Source organism: Macrobrachium nipponense, chromosome 39 (genome assembly GCF_015104395.2).
Source record: "Macrobrachium nipponense isolate FS-2020 chromosome 39, ASM1510439v2, whole genome shotgun sequence".
In the NCBI taxonomy this organism is placed as follows: domain Eukaryota; kingdom Metazoa; phylum Arthropoda; class Malacostraca; order Decapoda; family Palaemonidae; genus Macrobrachium; species Macrobrachium nipponense.
In genome coordinates, this window is record NC_061099.1 from 4,491,497 (window position 1) to 4,505,045 (window position 13,549).

The 13,549-nt window shown below is 36.5% G+C and overlaps 1 protein-coding gene across 7 annotated transcripts in view; it reads left to right on the forward strand.

Moving 5' to 3' along the window:
- Positions 1–13,549, forward strand: part of LOC135210046 (tRNA (guanine(26)-N(2))-dimethyltransferase-like) — a 178,835-nt gene that overhangs the window by 130,932 nt on the left and 34,354 nt on the right. The window lies entirely within an intron of this gene.

Consider the following 13,549-nt stretch of genomic DNA (forward strand, 5'->3'; position numbering starts at 1 on the left):
TGTGTGTGTATGTATGTATGTATGTCTGATATGGAAATTGAGCCCTACAAGCCGCCCCCCCCCCCCCCCCCCCCCCCCCACCCCCCCCCCCACCATTTGAAATATTTCTGGATCCGCTAGTGGTAACAATTCAATTGAGAGATGATAATTCTCCATGATTTCCTAAATTATCAGAAGCACAGAATGTAATATTCCTATGAAATAATTTCCGCTAAACAGCTATGAACTGTATCAGCATTTAATTCATTATCTATTATTATTATTATTATTTTTATTATTACTAGTATTAGTATTATTTTCATTATTGCTGATAAATTCACTATCTCGTGATAAACTGTTATGTAATAAAATCCACCTGCTGTGATTATTATTATTATTGTAATTATTATTATTGTTCTGTTAAAGAGAATGGCGGAATTAAATGAGTTGATTTTTATTTTATTTTTTTCTATTTTTCTTAATAGCCGCTTCTCTGGCTCAGCGATGTTTCTGAATAACTGGCCAATATTCGTGTTTTGAATTTCTAAAAATTATAAAAATGCTGAAGGTGATCTTTTCTCAAAACAGGATTCTGGTATACTGGTATTAACAGCGTAGGATCTCAGGTCCAGGTCAAGGAGGGTCAACACTATAGCTGTAAATTGAACTACGCCTACGGACTGATTATGACCCCTGTTTGACCTGGATCTGAGATCCTACGCTGTTAATACCAGTATGCCAGAATCCTGTTTTGAGGAAAGATCACCTTCAGCATTTTTATAATTTCTAGAAATTCCCAATATGAATATTGGCCAGTAACTCGGAAACATCTCTTGAGCCAAGAAGCGAATGATAAGAAAAATAGAAAAAATAATATATAAAATCAAGTCGCTTAATTCTGCCATTATCTTTTAACAGTATTTGCTTAAAAGAGGGTCTTTTACCAAAATTATTATTATTATTATTATTATTATTATTATTATTATTATTATTATTATTATTATTATTATTATTATTATCATCATTGTTTTTATCGTTATTATTTATTATAATAATAACGATAAAAAAAAATAATAATATATTATATATTATTTTTTTTTTTTGCTCTATCACAGTCCTCCCATTCGACTGGGTGGTATTTATAGTGTGGGGTTCCGAGTTGCATCCTGCCTCCTTAGGAGTCCATCACTTTTCTTACTATGCGTGCCGTTTCTAGAATCACATTCTTCTGCATGAGTCCTGGAGCTACTTCAGCATCTATTTTTTCTAGATTCCTTTTCAGGGATGTTGGGATCGTGCCTAGTGCTCCTATGATTATGGGTACAATTTCCACTGGCATATCCCATATTCTTCTTATTTCTATTTTCAGATCTTGATACTTATCCATTTTTTCCCTCTCTTTCTCTAAAACTCTGGTGTCCCATGGTATTGCGACATCAATGAGTGATACTTTCTTCTTGATTTTGTCTGGTCTATTTGCACGTATCACCCTATCTGTTCTGATACCATAGTCCCAGAGTATCTTTGCCTGATCGTTTTCTATCACTCCCTCAGGTTGGTGCTCGTACCACTTATTACTGCAAGGTAGCTGATGTTTCTTGCACAGGCTCCAGTGGAGGGCTTTTGCCACTGAATCATGCCTCTTTTTGTACTAGTTCTGTGCAAGTGCCGGGCATTCGCTTGCTATGTGGTTTATGGTTTCATTTTTCGTATTGCACTTCCTACATATGGGAGAGATGTTATTTCCGTCTATCGTATTTTGAACATATCTGGTTCTTAGGGCCTGATCTTGTGCCGCTGTTATCATTCCTTCAGTTTCCTTCTTTTGCTCTCCCCTCTGTAGCCATTGCCATGTGTCATCGCTGGCTAGTTCTTTAGTCTGTCTCATGTATTGTCCGTGCATTGGTTTGTTGTGCCAGTCCTCTGTTCTGTCTGTCCTTCTCCTGTGTCTGTATATTTCTGGGTCTTCGTCTACTTTTATTAGTCCTTCTTCTCATGCACTCTTTAGCCACTCGTCCTCACTGGTTTTCAGATATTGCCCCAGTGCTCTGTTCTCGATGTTGACGCAGTCCTCTATACTTATTAGTAGTCCTCTCCCTCCTTCCTTTCGTGTTATGTATAGTCTGTCCGTATTTGCTTTTGGGTGTAGTGCTTTGTGTATTGTCATATGTTTCCTGGTTTTCTGATCTATGCTGCGGAGTTCTGCCTTCGTCCATTCCACTATTCCTGCGCTGTATCTGATTACTGGCACTGCCCATGTGTTTATGGCTTTTATCATATTTCCGCCGTCGAGTTTTGACTTGAGTATTGCCTTGAGTCTGCATATATTCTTTCCTGATCGTGTCCTTCATCTCTTATTATTATTATTATTATTATTATTATTATTATTATTATTATTATTATTATTATTATTATTATTATTGTTATTCAGAAGACGGACCCCTTTTCATAGGGAAAAAAAAAAAACACCACCGATGCCATTGACTTGAGTTCAAGTTTAAGCTCACAAAGAATATTATGTTGTTCATTTGAAAGAAGTAGCTGAAGACGATAGAAAATACAGAAAGAAGAGATCAGTTACTATAAAAGAAAAAACAAATATACAAATTAATATATATCACACGTCCTAGGACGTCCACATAACTGTTTTTCATCCTTAAAAAAATAATCGATTCGCGATTTTTCCCCCGATTTTGTGTTTCTTCCCTTAAAGTTATTCCACTTAAATTATTCAGCATCTTCCAATCGACAAACACGATAGATTACAGCATCTGTCATCACATTTTATTTATTTATTTATTAATTTTTTGTGGACGAAAACTATGCTAAATCATTCCATGACGACGCAGTTCTTCTTCTTCCCAGCTTTAACCCATTTTTATATGGGGTCGCCGTTGTGAATGAGTCGTCTCCATTGATTTCTGTCCTGTGCATCGTTCTCGTTAATGCCTCTCCCAAACATATCTTCCCCTACTCAATCACGTCATCTCTTTCCTGGTCTTCCCTTCTTCCTTCTACCCCGCACTTCCATTTCCATCGTATGTCTTCCAACATGATGTTCCTCTCTTCGTAACAGGTGTCCATACCATCGAAGCCTTCACTCCTGTATTTTCTTTGATATTTCAACTACCTTTATCGATCCTCTTACATACTCATTTCTAATCCTATCTTTCCTTGTTACTCCCGACATCCTTCTCAACATTCACATTTCTGCTACATCCATCTTCTTCTCTGTTTTCCTCATACTTGCTGTTTCTGTTCCGTATAACATTGCTGGTCTGACCTTCGTCCTCTGAATCTTTCCCTTCAATTTCAGAGGAACCTTCTTGTCACAGAGGACCCCTGATGCAGACCTCCAGTTATTCCATCCTGCCTGAATTCGATGTCCAATGAAATGAGTCGTGACGACGCAGTTGATAAATGCAAATAGGGGGGAAAAATGTTTACCGCAAACAAAACAATTCTCAACATGTCCACCAACGAAGATGCAACTCATTTCTACCGTAAAACGATTCTCCTTGTAATTTAATCCTTTATCTATTTATTTAATAATTTGTTAATTTAAATTTTTTCTCTTCTAATAACCGATCTCTTCTTTCAGTATTTCGTATCGCCTTCTGTTACTTCTTTCAAAATGTACGTACTAACACCATATTTTTTGGGAGCTGGAAAATAAGTCAGTTGTCCCTGTGGTGGGCTTGTTCCATACGAATAAGTTCATATAATAATAATAATAATAATAATGATAATAAGTAATAATAATAATAATAATAATAATAATAATAATAATAATAATAATAATTAATAATAATATAATAATAATAATAATAATAATAATAATAATGATAATAATAAGGCTAGGTACAACTACCTAGAGGAGACAACACCATTCCCCACCAACAGAAAGGCTGTAGAAGGAAGTGTAGGGGCACAAAAGACCAGCTCCTGATAGACAAAATGGTAATGAAGAACAGTAGGAGAAGGAAAACCAACCTAAACATGGCATGGATAGACTATAAGAAAGCCTTCGACATGATACCACACACATGGCTATAGAATGCCTGAAAATATATGGGCAGAGGAAAACACCATCAGCTTCTTCAAAAATACAATGCGCAACTGGAATACAATACTTACAAGCTCTGGAATAAGACTAGCAGAGGTTAATATCAGGAGAGGGATCTTCCAGGGAGACTCACTGTCCCCACTACTCTTCGTAGTAGCCATGATTCCCATGACAAAAGTGTTACAGAAGATGGATGCTGGGTACCAACTCAAGAAAAGAGGCAACAGAATTAACCATCAGATGTTCATGGACGACATCAAGCTGTATGGTAAGAGCATCAAGGAAATAGATACCCTAATCCAGACTGTAAGGATTGTATCTGGGGACATCAGGATGGAGTTTGGAATAGAAAAATGTGGCTTAGTCAGCATACAAAAGGGCAAAGTAACAAGAACTGAAGGGATAAAGCTACCAGATGGGAGCAACATCAAACACATAGATGGGACTGGATACAAATACCTGGGAATAATGGAAGGAGGGGATATAAAACACCAAGAGATGAAGAACACTATCAGGAAAGAATATATGCAGAGACTCAAGGCAATACTCAAGTCAAAACTCAATGGCGGAAATATGATAAAAGCCATAAACACATGGGCAGTGCCAGTAATCAGATACAGCGCAGGAATAGTGGAATGGACGAAGGCAGAACTCCACAGCATAAACCAGAAAACCAGGAAACATATGACAATACACAAAGCACTATACCCAAGAGCCAATACGGACAGACTATACACAACACGAAAGGAAGGAGGGAGAGTACTATTAAGTATAGAGGACTGCGTCAACATCGAGAACAGAGCATTGGGGCAATATCTGAAAACCAGTGAAGACGAGTGGCTAAAGAGTGCATGGGAAGAAGGACTAATAAAAGTAGACGAAGACCCAGAAATATACAGACAGGACAATGACTAACAGAACAGAGGAATGGCACAACAAACCAATGCACGGACAATACATGAGACAGACTAAAGAACTAGCCAGCGATGACACGTGGCAATGGCTAGAGAGGGGAGAGCTCAAGAAGGAAACTGAAGGAATGATAACAGCGGTAAAAGATCAGGCCCTAAGAACCAGATATGTTCAAAGAACGATAGACGGAAATAACATCTCTCCCATATGTAGGAAGTGCAATACGAAAAATGAAACCATAAACCACATAGCAAGCGAATGTTCGGCACTTGGACAGAACCAGTACAAAAAGAGGCATGATTCAGTGGCAAAAGCCCTCCACTGGAGCATGTGCAAGAAACACCAGCTACCTTGCAGTAATAAGTGGTACGAGCACCAACCTGAAGGAATGTTAGAAAACGATCAGGCAAAGATCCTCTGGGACTATGGTATCAGAACAGATAGGGTGATACGTGCAAATAGACCAGACGTGACGCTGATTGACAAAATCAAGAAGAAAGTATCACTCATTGATGTCGCAATACCATGGGACAACAGAGTTGAAGAGAAAGAGAGGGAAAAAATGGATAAGTATCAAGATCTGAAAAATAGAAAAAAGAATGGATATGGGATTGATGCCAGTGGAAATCGTACCCATAATCATAGGAGCACTAGGCACGATCCCAAGATCCCTGAAAAGGAATCTAGACAAATTAGAGCAGGGATGTCCAACCTGCGGCCCACGGGCCGCATTGCGGCCCACTCAGTGTTTGGATGCGGCCCACTATCGACTCATTAAAAAAAAAAAGTTTTTAGCAAATTTATCATGTAGTGAGTACCAACTTGAAATGATCGAGCTGCAAAATCGGGAGGGTTTAAAAACTTTCCATAGAGAGCACACACTTCCTTTATTTTATAAGAAATTGCATTCTCTCAATGAATTCATCAAATTATAAAATTATCTAGAAAATTATTATGTATGTGGGGAAGTTCATACTCTTGCGAGCAGTTTTTTTCCAGCATGAAAAACATTAAAACTGCAGAAAGAAATAGGTTGACTGACAGACATTTAGCAAACATTCTTAGAATTAAGAATACATCCTTCGATGCAAATATTGAAAACATTATGGCTGGAAGACAAAGTCAAAAGTCACATTGAAATAATATTGGTTAATTAAATTTAATGGGTTATTTTATATGTATAGCTACATATGAAAATTACAATATTTACAATGTTGTAATAAAGTGTGTTCACATGGCTTTGTTTTTATTTATTCATTAAATTGGAAGACAAAATCAAAAGTCTCATTGAAATTAATTTGATTAATTAAATTTAATGGGTTATTTTCTAATCGCTACATATAAAAATTACAATATTTACAAGTTGTAATAAATGTATTCACATGGTTTTTATATTGTAATTTTTAATTAAATTTCTGGAAGCAAAAGTCAAAAGTCTCATTGAATTAATATTGATTAATTAAATTTAATGGGTTATTTTCTATGTATCGCTACATATACAATATTTTACAATGTTGTATAAAGTATTCAGGTTTTGTTTTATTGTAATTTTTAATTAAATTGGAAGACAAAGTCAAAAGTCTCATTGGAATTAATGATTAATTAAATTTAATGGGTTATTTTATATAGCTACATATAAAAACATTACAATATTTAATGTTGTAAATAAAGTGTATTCCGTGGTTTTGTTTTATATTGTCATTTTTCATTAAATTCTAGAAGACAAAGTCAAAAGTCTCATTGAATTAATATTGGTTAATTAAATTTAATATTTTTTCTATGTATAGCTACATATAAACATTACAATAATTACAATGTTGTAATAAAGTGTATTCACATGGTTTTGTTTTATATTGTAATTTTTCATTAAAAAAAAATTTATTCAGATATTCTGGGGTTTTGCGGCCCAGTTAAATATTTAAGTTTGCAATGCGGCCCATTAGAGGCTGCAGTAGCTCCAGGACTCATGCAGAAGAGTGTGATCCTACAAACGGCGCACATAGTAAGAAAAGTGATGGACTCTTAAGGAGGCCGGATGCAACCCGGAACCCCACACTATAAATACCACCCAGTCGAATTGGAGGACTGTGATAGAGCAAAAAAAAAAAAAAAAAAAAAAAAAAAAAAAAAAAAAGAAAAAATAAATAAATAATAATAATAATAATAATAATAATAATAATAATAATAATAATGGTATATGATTAGTTCTATGGTAATATACTTGAATCATATACCAGGATTTCAAACCAGAGTGCAAATTGAGACTAAAACAAACTAGTACTATAGGACTATAGTTCGGGATCACTGAGTGTTCTTAATCACCACCAAACCTAACGCTACCATAGGTAACTTTACATAGAGCAATGTTTGCCCATCTACGGCGAAGCCATAGTGACAGCTGAGCAAATTCTCTCTCTCTCTCTCTCTCTCTCTCTCTCTCTCTCTCTCTCTCTCTCTCTCTCTCCGCAAAATAGATTATATGCTCTTTGCTTTCTTTCCTCGTAACTGTGTGAAAATGGCGGTTAATCCTATCTCGAGCACCCAATTCCTACTTCGCTGGTTTTATTTCTCGGATGTTGAAAATTCTTCGTCGTAGATGTGAGCTGCCAGGTCGAACACGCGGCATCTGGAATTTATATTTCTTACATGATACATCCGTAATTTTAAAACCACAATTCCTCAGGCATTCATTGTTTCCCCCCGACTTTAGAATCTTAGCTTCTTCTTGATATTCTACATAACATTTTTTTTATCACGATATCTTTTTAAAATATTCTATTTAAAATATTCTATTTGGTTTTCTTGCAAATATTACGGTAAATATTTTTATTGTCAGATATTCAGAAATTACGGTGGAAGTGTGATACTTTTTTAGACTAGCTATTTGAAAAGATACAACGATTTCTTCTTATTTATTTATTTTTTAATAAACCTTAGTTATCGATACCACCAAAATGCAACGCCATGGCTGAAGGCAAAGCGAAATCAAATAGAAACCAGAGTTGTAAAACCACTTTTACAAATCAACAAATATGTAAACCCCCACAAATTAATACGTGAGTTTATTTAAAAAAAAAAAAAAAAATTGCCTGCTATAGTAGATTCACAAAACCCGTGCATTTGATGTCTAGGTCCGTCCCTTACGACGCTCCTGATTGGCTATTTATAAGCCCATCACAGGGCTCAGAGTTTCCAGCCGTGTGACTGGCTTACCAACAGCCAATCAGGAGCGTCGTAAAGGACTGGCCTAGACATCAAATGCACGGGTATTGTGAATCTACTATAGTAGACTGATGAGATGACATGCTATTTTTTCTTCATGAATCCACAGAGGGCTAAAGTAGTCAGAATTCTGTAGAAGCCTTCTTTAATCAGGCAATAAATTTGTATTTATAAAAGTCCCGAAAGACTTAGTTAATTGAAGGTGCCCAAAACCATTGGGGATCAGATTTGTAGCATTAATGAATTTGAGAATTTTTTAGAGTGGAACTCATTTTCAACATATCATCATTAAAGCTTTTTAGAATCAGGTCAGTGAAGATTTGGTGCAATGAAAGTGATAAGAAAAGTGTATGAAAAGACCCCGAAAGCATATTTTATTAAAATTTTAAAAACTGCTGTTGATAGAGCAGCTAATGGAGGTTTTGCTATCGGTCTAGCACAGAAGGCCCTTGAAATATTTATATTCTCTTGGAAGGTTTTTATTTATTTATTTATTTATTAACTCAATTTTTGGGGGTTACAGATTCGAGTGAGCGTCTTTTCTTGATTAATTGAAGTTTATTGACAAAAGTTGAAATATGCTTGGTAGTTGGAGAGTTCTCAGGCAGCACAACGAAGACTGAAGATATAATACTTAAATTAAATCAATCTTTATTTTGTAATAGGCAACAATTTATTTAATGAATATGGAATATAAATATTACTTCATTCACAAACCACCCTGCACTTCTTTTTATTGTCAATATCAGCGTCATGCACTGAAAAATGGTCGTTCTAACTTTTCACACGTTCCCGAAATCAAATAATGACTTCGTGAACACACAACCATCAACTTGAAAATAGATTTCTTCCCATTTTCTGTCAAGGAAGAAGGACTGAGAGGCTATTTGAACAGCTGACAGCCCCTTTTTAACCATACACAATCCTCTGCCAAAAAAAAAAAAAGAAGTAAAAAAAGATGCAGACGTCATTTTTTCTCCCTTCCCCCCATTTTCCTTAAACCGACCGTTAAACCGCCGTGACTTTTGAAAATGTTGTAGTAACCCAATGATCCAATCCAGCCCCCTGGTGGCGCTTTCCGTTTTTGCTTAGCCTAGACAGACTGACCATCTCCCATCTCATACAAACCTACACCATATAGCAGATGTGATAATACTTTTGCTGGCAGTGAAAAGTGACTCAGCTGGGAGACTAAGAAGAAAAATCTGAAATGTACCATGTAGGTCACCAGCAGCCGTACGGTCTTTGGAAGTCGGTTAAGGGTCTCTCTGTGGATGAACGAATTAAGATTTTCGCAAACCATACCAAAGCGTGCCATTGAGATATAATATGTTTAATATATTTTTATACGGCATATCATAGATTTAAACGATTTTAAAAATCCGAGAAAAAAAAATCCTTTTGGTAGCAAAGGCATATAGCATCTTATATGATGGAAACCAAAGGTTTTGCGTTTCATTTATTTTCATACTTGTAAAGGTTATGTTCCAGGAATACTTTTCACAATCATTCTAGTTGTGGGTTAGACCACCTTGGGTTAGACGTTAGTAGTGCCTATTGGTGATCTTTATTTTAATATAAGTATAGGCCTAAATTTCTCTTGCCATTTTTTCTATACTTTTGGCAACGAGACAGTAGATACATGTATACCTCAGGAGTTTAGATGTTCATTCTGGGGAAATTTATTGAAATTGTTTCTTAAAAACTTACGTCTTAGGTTTCTTCCCTTCCTAGCCACCCGTACGAATCTGGTTCATTAGCACTATCTTTTATATTAGCATTTTATAATTCCACTGCTTTTATTACCAATCTTGCCACTTTTTGTATTTTATGCGTGTTTATCTTTATTTTTGTCTTGTCTGTGTGTTTCACCCCTTATCTATCTTACAAAGCTGTATTTCCTCTGTCAACACTGGATCCCCTCCTCAGAACCTCTTGTCGTAACCGCCTCACATGGGCTTCCGGTAGACCTACAATGTTTACCCTTGTCGTATCTGTATTCATATTTTTCTTCTTGTTACCATTGCCATCTCTCTCTCTCTCTCTCTCTTCTCTCTCTCTCTCTCCTCTCTCTCTCTCTCTCTCTCTCTCTCTCTATGTCCCAACCCATTACTTGTTTCCCCCCTTGTAAGAGCTCTCACAACGTTAACCATGCCATATGGTGGCTTTGAGCATAGATATAGGTTTTGAAACCCATTCGAATCTGGGTAACCCATTATAACTTGCCCCGTTATTCCCTTTGACTACTTGAAAAGTAGCGCTCTTGTGTCATTGTTAAGGTGTTTATGAAGGTCTTCACACATTCCTCAAAATAAATAAATAAATGAATAAAAATCCCCCTCTTCCCCTTATTTTCTAGTTTTCTTCTTTCTTGAGATTCACATTTCGTTGTTGTTCAGTTCCTCTTTATATGCACTGTTCAGCCCCTTATTTTGTTTCCAAAAGGACAAATTTTTTCTCTACATATCGTACTAGCAAATTTCGTATAGCTTCCCTCCCGTCTTTGATATTCTGGCTCTTATATTTATTGTCAGGTTGCATGTTTGAAATTGGTAAGCTGTGAGTGGTTTTTTCAGCTTATGTGTCTTATTTTTTGTTTTTTTGTTTGATCCAGCCGTCAACGTAGAGCTAACACAGCCTCCTATCATTAGTGTAACTTAATTCTCCACTGTGCACGAATTTCCATCCATTATCATCTCTGGTTAAACATGGTTCACAATTTCCGTCTTTTCAAGTTGCAGTTTTGTTTGGAACTTCTAATCTGTTTTCATGTGTATTTCAAAATAACGAGAGATTTAGTGTTGCTCTTAATTTCATTTTGTACTTTTAAATCAAATATTGTTTTAGTTATAAAGTTCAGACTATGAACTTCAATGTTTCACCATGCATCATCCACTTTTTTCCCCCTTTTGCTATCGGCACAACCACCGAGAGCCGTTCTATAGACTATATCTCTGACAAGTAAATATAACACGATTCACAGTTCTGCATTATGTATATAATTTCAATGTGTTAGAACATGAAATTAAAATTATGTAATTGACAAATGATAATTGGCTAAAAGTTAGTGATTTATTGACATTTTTAATCATAAATCCTAGACTTCGAGTTTAACGCTTACATTGATGAATGTGTAGTACCTGTAGTACTACTCAATGTAAATTCTAATTATGTTTGTTGTTTTACCCGTTGAATAGCCTAATTCAAGCAAAGTCAAGTGATGTGAATAAAATAGACAGCTCTAAACATTTATTAGTTATAAGCACTTTAGCAAAGACTTTTACTTACGTAAAAGTTAAAAGAGGGCAAAATTGACAAGACTGTGATGCGCGGCACTGTGATACACAATACATTGCTTCAAGCAACTACTGTTTGGTTAACTCTTCATGCGGAATCTTTTCCTCACGACCAGGTGACGTTAATTGTTCTGTAAATTACTACTGTTTACGATTCCCCACATACTTTTATTGTAGTGTTGTATTCTAAAGAGATGTGTGTATCTGTATAGACTCAAGATAAGTGAATGTAGGTTCTTTGTGCACGTAAACTACACCGGTAGCTTAGGATGATTATATAGTAGTATTAGCCTAATTGACCTTATGCCAGGTCAGCCTGAGTAGCTTATGTTAACTTTTTTCTGTTACCTATGTATAATTGATTTATTTATCCGACGGGTTATTTTGTTGTATGCATTTCTTACGATTTTTTTTGGTGTAAAACACTCGATTTTGGTGTTCACAAACATCCCCACTGGGCTCTTAACAATTTTAAGAACTCCCACAGATTTAGGGCTCTCCAACAATTTTTGGGGTTCACGAGACTAAAAGCAATGTAATAAAAAAAAAAGCGTTAATTCAAGTGTCGTAGTTGTGTACTGCGCCAAAATGAAATTGTAAATAAAATGAAAGAATACCTAAGTAGTAGTAATAGGGTAAAAAAAACTGCATGGTACAGGGGTGGACCATGTACGATCAATGTGTACAACCCCAAGAAAAGTTACATTATAACGCCTCCTGACACCGGAGTAGAGGTCTTTAGCTCCGTTTCTCACCAACAAAAAGTCGCGTCTGATGCCCATCTCCGAGTCAAGGACGCGTTTATAATGTACTTCTGGGGTTTTGGGTTGTACACATAATCGTACATGGTCCATCCCTGTACCATGCGGTTTTTTACCCTAAAAGGTGCAGTAGGTGGTGCAGCCTAACCTAACCTGTACTTTGATGTCTAGGCCAGTCCCTTACGACACTCCTGATTTGCTGTTGATAAGCTAATCACAGGGCTAGAACTCAGTCTCTTGAGAATTCACATAGGCAGGATGTATGTTCCACCATCTCCTGAAAGACTTATAGTACCTCAGGAGAGGTGGAATAATGATCCTACCCATGTGAACTCTCAAGAGAGACTGAGAGTTTCTAGCCCTGTGATTAGCTATCAACAGCCAATCAGGAGTGTCATATGGGACTGGCCTAGACATCAAATGCACAGTTGTTATGAATCTACTATAGTAGTAGTAGTAGTCTGGAGTAGGATGCAAAGGAGGGGTCACGACTTGCTTATGGGGGTCCAGGCCTCCTGGCCAGGTTAAGGCATGGCATCCAGGCTTAAGTTAGTTAATGGTTAAGTCTGGTTAGGCCAGATTCCTTATGAAATGCCTATATGGGGTAAAAAACCGCATGGTACAGGGGTGGACCATGTACGATCAATGTGTACAACCCCAAGAAAAGTACATATAACGCGTCCTGACACCGGAGTAGAGGTCTTTAGCTCCGTTTCTCACCAACAACAAGTCGCGTCCTGATGCCCATCTCCGATGTCAGGAAGCGTTATAATGTACTTTTTTTGGGTTTGTACACATTGATCCTACATGGTCCACCCTGTACCATGCGGTTTTTTACCTTATTAAGTCTACAGTAGCCCTGACCTCTTATTCTACATTCAGTCCAAAAGATGATAAATACCTAGCACAAAAATATACAAAAGACAGAAACTTAAACAAAAACATAAATTAAAAGTGGTTAATATTCCGGTCTAGCTTGCAGTTGTAACCTTTATAGGTAGAATTACATTCATTTTTAAATAGTAATCTCGGTAACCCCATCTCCTTACTAGTGCAGAAAGCATACTCCTTACCTGGAGGTTGGGAGGCAGACAACTAGTTAACACATTTCATTTTCTCTTCTATTACTGACTTCTTGCTGTTTTCCACACCAGAACACTTGTAGGCCCCAGGATGCATTCTCCCTATCCCTGTGGTGGGAGCTTAGATGTGTGTAGGCTTTGTTCAAATGATTTAGTGAAACATCTTGCACCAGGTCACAATAACTGTTATTTTAGTAGGTCACATAAACTCCATACTGAGGTGTATATAGA